The 6,033-nt window shown below is 31.8% G+C and overlaps 1 pseudogene; it reads right to left on the reverse strand.

Annotated features, from left to right (window-relative positions):
• Nucleotides 1-357: 357 nt before the first annotated feature.
• On the reverse strand, nt 358-3,014 carry LOC105226544 (protein takeout-like; annotated as a pseudogene).
• Between the last annotated feature and the right edge of the window lie 3,019 nt (nt 3,015-6,033).

The following is a 6,033-nucleotide window of genomic DNA, read 5'->3' on the forward strand; positions in this document are numbered from 1 at the left end:
ATTCATTAAAAAAAAATTATTACAGTTTTTTTTGTAGCATCACACTGTACCCCTTGAAACGTGGAATCTTCAAATCAATAACAAAGCGGTTGAGCTGGTCAGTGAATTTTGCGGAACTAGTTCTGCCGAAATTGTGCCCTGATGTTAGTCCAAAGGGGGCAAGTCACCTAGGAGGCGTGCAGAGCCAGTATACATCAAGCGAGAATGGATACTTGAACAAGCGAACTATTTAAAAGAAAAATATTTTTATGTCAAACCTCTTCAAACTAAGCTATACATAGTTAAACCAATTCCTGATGTCTGATGATTTTTACTGGTATATACCTTTTCGTACTAAAACTCACTTGAAGAGTCATCATTGGCAACTGGAGGTGATAGCTTTTTGCCTGCATAACCTGCACAGTAATAGAGCGCAACTCTAGCTACTAAACCATGCCCGTCATGGTTATGAAATATATCTCACGAAAGATCGAGCACATTTACCGATTTCCAAATCTTCAACGATGAGTCGATGCTCCTGGGATTCGGTGGAATAAGATTCGACTAAATAAATTTACAAAAAACAAAAAAATTTAAGAATTGAAAAGTATTTGTCCAAAAAGGCTTATAGTGTACTCGATTTTTAACAGGTTTGATTATTGCTGATAATTTTTTAACCGATAACACAAAATAAGATATACAATATCACAAATTATTTCTACTCACGAATAAATATCAATTAATGTTTTATATTAATTTAGAATTGTTAAGTAGCAATATATAATGTTTATGTAAGTTCTTCAATATCCATACACTCCGAACAGTCAGTCTTCACGATAAAAATCGTCATAGGGCAATACACTTATTACATTCGCTAGGAGCCGTTTTACTATTCTTGCAACTGCTTCATTTACTTGAGATTCCATGTCGGCCCAAAGTACTTTCCAGTTATCATTAATCATCTGATTCAACGACTCACCCAGCTGTTTATTACCATTAAAAAGATTATCGAATTGTATGACTATTCTGAAAGATTAGATAATTCAAATAATACTCTTAATTTCATGGTGGATTTGAACTTACAATTCCGGCGTCAATTTACATTTTAACGCTTTTATCTTCGCATACTGCTTGCCATTCTTACATTCTTCATAGAACTTAAATTTCAAGCTAAGCTTATATTCTTCAACTCTATTTTCGCAAAACCTGTTGCATCCATTGGCAACAACAGCACCTTTCCACTGGAGACATACTCTCCATCCACTACTAAATTGGGTATTGTAACGTAAGTTTCGAATTTTGAACTGAGCAAATCTTTTTCAAAGCCTACCACACGTTGTACCGTTACATTTCGTATACCGTGCAAATACATCTTTTTGAATGCCAAGTTTAACGTAACTGGCGATTGCTCTTTTGCTTTTGTAACAATAACATTATTTAGTGACAATTTCTCTATGTCAGTTAGACCAATTTCAGGAATTCCATTGGTATAATTTTGCAAAAGATAGGGTACAATTTTTGCAATACAATCCACATCGCCTGCACGACATTTTTCGATTTCTGGCGCTAGTTTTTGGGTATAGAAAGACATTTACATATTATTTAATGACGGAAAGTATTGGTAATTAGTCTATAATGAAAAAAGAGAAATATGTATATACATATTTTTTTAGAACTTATGCTGGCAATTTTGTACGGAAAGCTATTTCTTTATTAAGCAAAAATACCTCGATTTAGTTGAGCCACATACTACATTTGCCTTATCATTTGGTTATTCTAAACCATCTTTCCCTCCATTGTAAAACTTTCAAAACAACTTCATAGCATTATTATTTAATAACACTCTAAGAGAAAGTAAGATTATTTAAGAGCAGATATCTACAAAACAAAATGAGGTCGTAAATTTTGCCAAAATCATATTTTTAAGTAAAAAGTATGCATAAAATTTACCACAACAACACAATTTTTCAACCATAGATGCTTCTGCCCAATAAAAATCGCTGCACTACTTTAATTGGCACTGTATATTTTTTAGATTGATGCATTTTGTGGATGTGGCAGGTCTCCGATTACGTCCATCTATCATACTAACCCTCTTTGGATGTCAAAGAACATAACGATAGAGTCTCATAACGATATGTAAACGTTTACTTGATACAAACAACCGTTAGGTGAACAAAACTATACTGTACTCTGTTAGCAACAGAGAGTAGCAACATGCTGCAAGAGCATAAACAGGTTATGTTAGACTGTAATAATATCCACCAGACGATTTAGTCTTTAAGGAAAACATTACATTCTAGGAACAAAGCAGCTTTAAGGATCACTGAAATACAGTCACAGTCTATAACAATAATTAGTTCCAGCCCTTTTCAACCTAAATTAATTCTACACTCACTTTAACACCAGCATATACTTACGCATATCGGCATTCGTATTTACATGGCAAATTCCGATAAGATATAGTAAAGTCAGGAATTTATAGCTGCTCATCACTTAATTAACAATTTTAGTATTGTACGAAAATTTTACCTCCTAACTACACAACTTACGCGAATAAATATCTTTAACGAAATGATCTAGGTGCACTTAAGTTCTATGCTTTTAATGATTTTTTGCTCAATTCAAAATTTTCATTGTTAAATTGAGAGGTCATACGAAGATCTTTAAACTGTATAAATAAAAATAACTGTGTTTTTTTAGACAATTAAAAGTGCCTACTCTGATTAAATAAATTAGCAGCAAAACCTTTTGAACTTTGACTATTTACGGGTACAATAATTGTTCATCCCAAAAAATTGCTATCTTTTGACAAATTTGAATTTGTTACTCGGCAGTGAAATTTTCGTGTGATGAACTGGATTGTGTGAAGTGTATCGAATATTAAGGATTAAGTACCGCAATAAAGTTTTGTTAAACTTGTGGTATTATGTTTAAGGCTAACGCATCTACAAATTGAAAGCTAAACCATTTTGCATAACTATTTCGGATTCTCGGAAGACTAAAAACCAGTGGCTAAAGGTTTTTAGTAGAGAAAATTAATAAAATATATTATAACTATAATATAAGTATCAATCTAAATAGCTTTTGGAGGACTTATAGTAGAACATATTTATACTTTTAGGTTTTCTACGAAGTTTGTAACTTCTAGAAGAAACGTCATAGACTCTATAAAATATATACAAACATAAATGATCAGCATGACGAGCTGAGTCGATTTAGCTCTGTCCGTCTGTCTGCTAAATATACGCGAACTAGTCCCGCTCATTTGTCTAAATCGCCGTTATCAGACCATTATAGGATATAGCTGCCATACAAGCTAAAATCAAATAAATGTCCTGGTTTTACTTCATATTTTTTACGTACAAAATATATAAAAAATATAAAAAAGTAACAATTGTTATGAGTAGTTCGTCGTTTTTTCCATAAGTATTTTATAAAATCTTCTTCAAAATTTTATGTGCTATTTAAAAAATTGCTTGGAAAACTAGCACGAGTCAGAGCTTTTGGAAATACGCCTGTCCGGTAACTCAATCGCAAGTAAAATAAGCTGCTTGACTTCATCATTTTTTATAGTATGTGTTATATAGAGTACTACGAGGTACTTTTAAATTTTGAAGTTATGAGAGGATGTGACGAAAGCAATAGATCGGGCATTAGGTATCACCTGGCGTGCAGTCTCGAGGTTTTTCGAGTGTGGTTCAGCCTACAGTTGCGTAAATCTTTGCTACTTGCTTCAAGCAAGATATCATTCTTATTGGTAACAAAACATTTTCAAAAATATCTGTATTAACATTTTATGAAACGATGGAGGCATGTAAATGATTAGTCTCACCAATATCGTTATAAAAATTATATTTATTATGTTCTTCAGTTTGTTTTGTTATATGCATATAGTCGCAACAACGTTAAACCTGTTTAATAAAAGGTAAAATACACTTCTGTAAATACTCAGTATTTTTGTGTACTGTATGTATGTACATGTGAAGATGACATTTGTACCTTTTGGCGACATCTCATACCGGTAGTCCACGATTTCTTTCCGAATAGATTAACAAAAGACGACTTGTTCGCCTTTGTGAAACAAGGTTTATAGAAAGGCATGAAAGCATTATAAGCTTTGTGGAGCTTTTCAAATTCATTGTACCAAGTTTGGAAATAATTTCGAGTAAGACATGGTCCATTTCGTCTAAAGCATCAGCCTTCTCAGCAGCGATAGAGAAAAGCGATTTTTTGCTTAGTCTATTCGTCTGTGAGCAATTGTTCAGCTTAACGCTGCCACTGTCTGTGCAACTCCAGGAAAAAATCTATGGATTTTGTATCAGCAATGAACCGAGCCAAAGAATTAATAAGAACTCTGCACCAGATAAGAGAAACAGCGGATGGTTTTTTCAACGATATTTTCCAAACAGCATCACAAATGTCTAAAGATCTTTTTGACATAGATCTTGTAGTGCCTAGAGTGACGTGACGTTTATTAGTGAATGAGGATATACTCTCGTAATTTCAAATTCTACTCACAGATTTTGCTGCAATTGATAATGCCGAAGAATTAAAAAATTTAACTATTTTCTTCGAGGAGCAAATATCAATAACAGCATTAAAATCAGAGTATCGATTGTGGTGTTGCAGCTTATCAACAATAGATCCAACCATAGAAGTGTTGAATTTTAAAAATATTCACTACCTGCTTACAATTTTTCCAACTCTTCCAGTGACGACCGCTTCCTTCGAAAGAACTTCTTCAACCTTAAAAAGAATAAAAACTTTACCACGAAGTGTGATGGGCAATGAGCGGCTGAGTGCACTTGCTGTTAATGCAGTGCACTGGGATATTAAAATAGATCCAGATGAAGTAATTAATGATATGGCAATAATACTAAATAATTTAAGTAATATGTATATGAATTTATATTGTTTTTTTTTTAATAAACAGAAAATTTAAAGTTTATATATGTTTTTACTTCAGCCCCCCCCCGAAATGAAAAGCTGGCTACGGGCCTGTCGGACTACTAACGCATATAACTGCTCTACAAAGTCATATTATTTTCATGAAAGTTTTAATGAAAATCAGAGAAAATATTTTTTAAGAGTATTTCATTTTAGTTGTTTTACACAATTACACAAACAATTAAATGCAATACAGTAGAGCATGTTCTAAATTGCTGCAAAAAAATTCGGTAACTGATTTTTACCTGCTTGCAATTCTGAATTAAAATACATTATTACATTATGAACGATGCTAAATAAAAGATGGTTGTATTTAATATTTTTATATATAGTATGTATTAGATATTACGTCTTTTAGTGGAACATAAAAATTTGTATTGGTTAACTAACTATAATACATTTATTAACTACATATACATAATTATATTTATAGGTATAAAGCACTCATGTATTTGCATACAAAGTAATAACACTAGCAAAAGGAAATAATTTGAATATAATTCGACAAGTGCGAGCGCACATTACATATCGTCACCTAAAAACTTAACAACATTTCAATTTTACAGGAGAATGAATGAAACACGATATAAAATGAAACACGAGTTGAAACAAAATTTAAATATTGGTCAAAACTGGGTTATATCTGATAGTAGAACCTTAAAATGTTTGGCATATATGTATGTAATTTGAAATAGCGACTCGTAATCAATAAAATACTCAATTTCGAATTGTTTGATCATACGTTATTTTGCATTTTAGGTGACGATATGGTACATACTTCCTAACTGTTTTGGTTTAGAATTTTCATTGCAGTGTAGTTACTGCTTTACATATTTTAATTTATATTAAATAAAAAATTTGGAAGTTGTAAATATAAATGGATTTTGAAAAATAAGTAAAATTTTTAAGTAGACATAGCTTTGTACATTATAAACAATTGTGTAAACACATAAATACATATAAAATATTGCAAATATTTTTGATTAAAAATCAACAATTAAAATGTCTTATAAACAATTTGTAAGTAACTTTTCTGCTTAAAATTTCATAATTAAGGTTTCACGCTTTTGCCGATTCACGTTTCAACATCACAGCCTTAACACG

Source organism: Bactrocera dorsalis, chromosome 2 (assembly GCF_023373825.1).
Source record: "Bactrocera dorsalis isolate Fly_Bdor chromosome 2, ASM2337382v1, whole genome shotgun sequence".
In the NCBI taxonomy this organism is placed as follows: domain Eukaryota; kingdom Metazoa; phylum Arthropoda; class Insecta; order Diptera; family Tephritidae; genus Bactrocera; species Bactrocera dorsalis.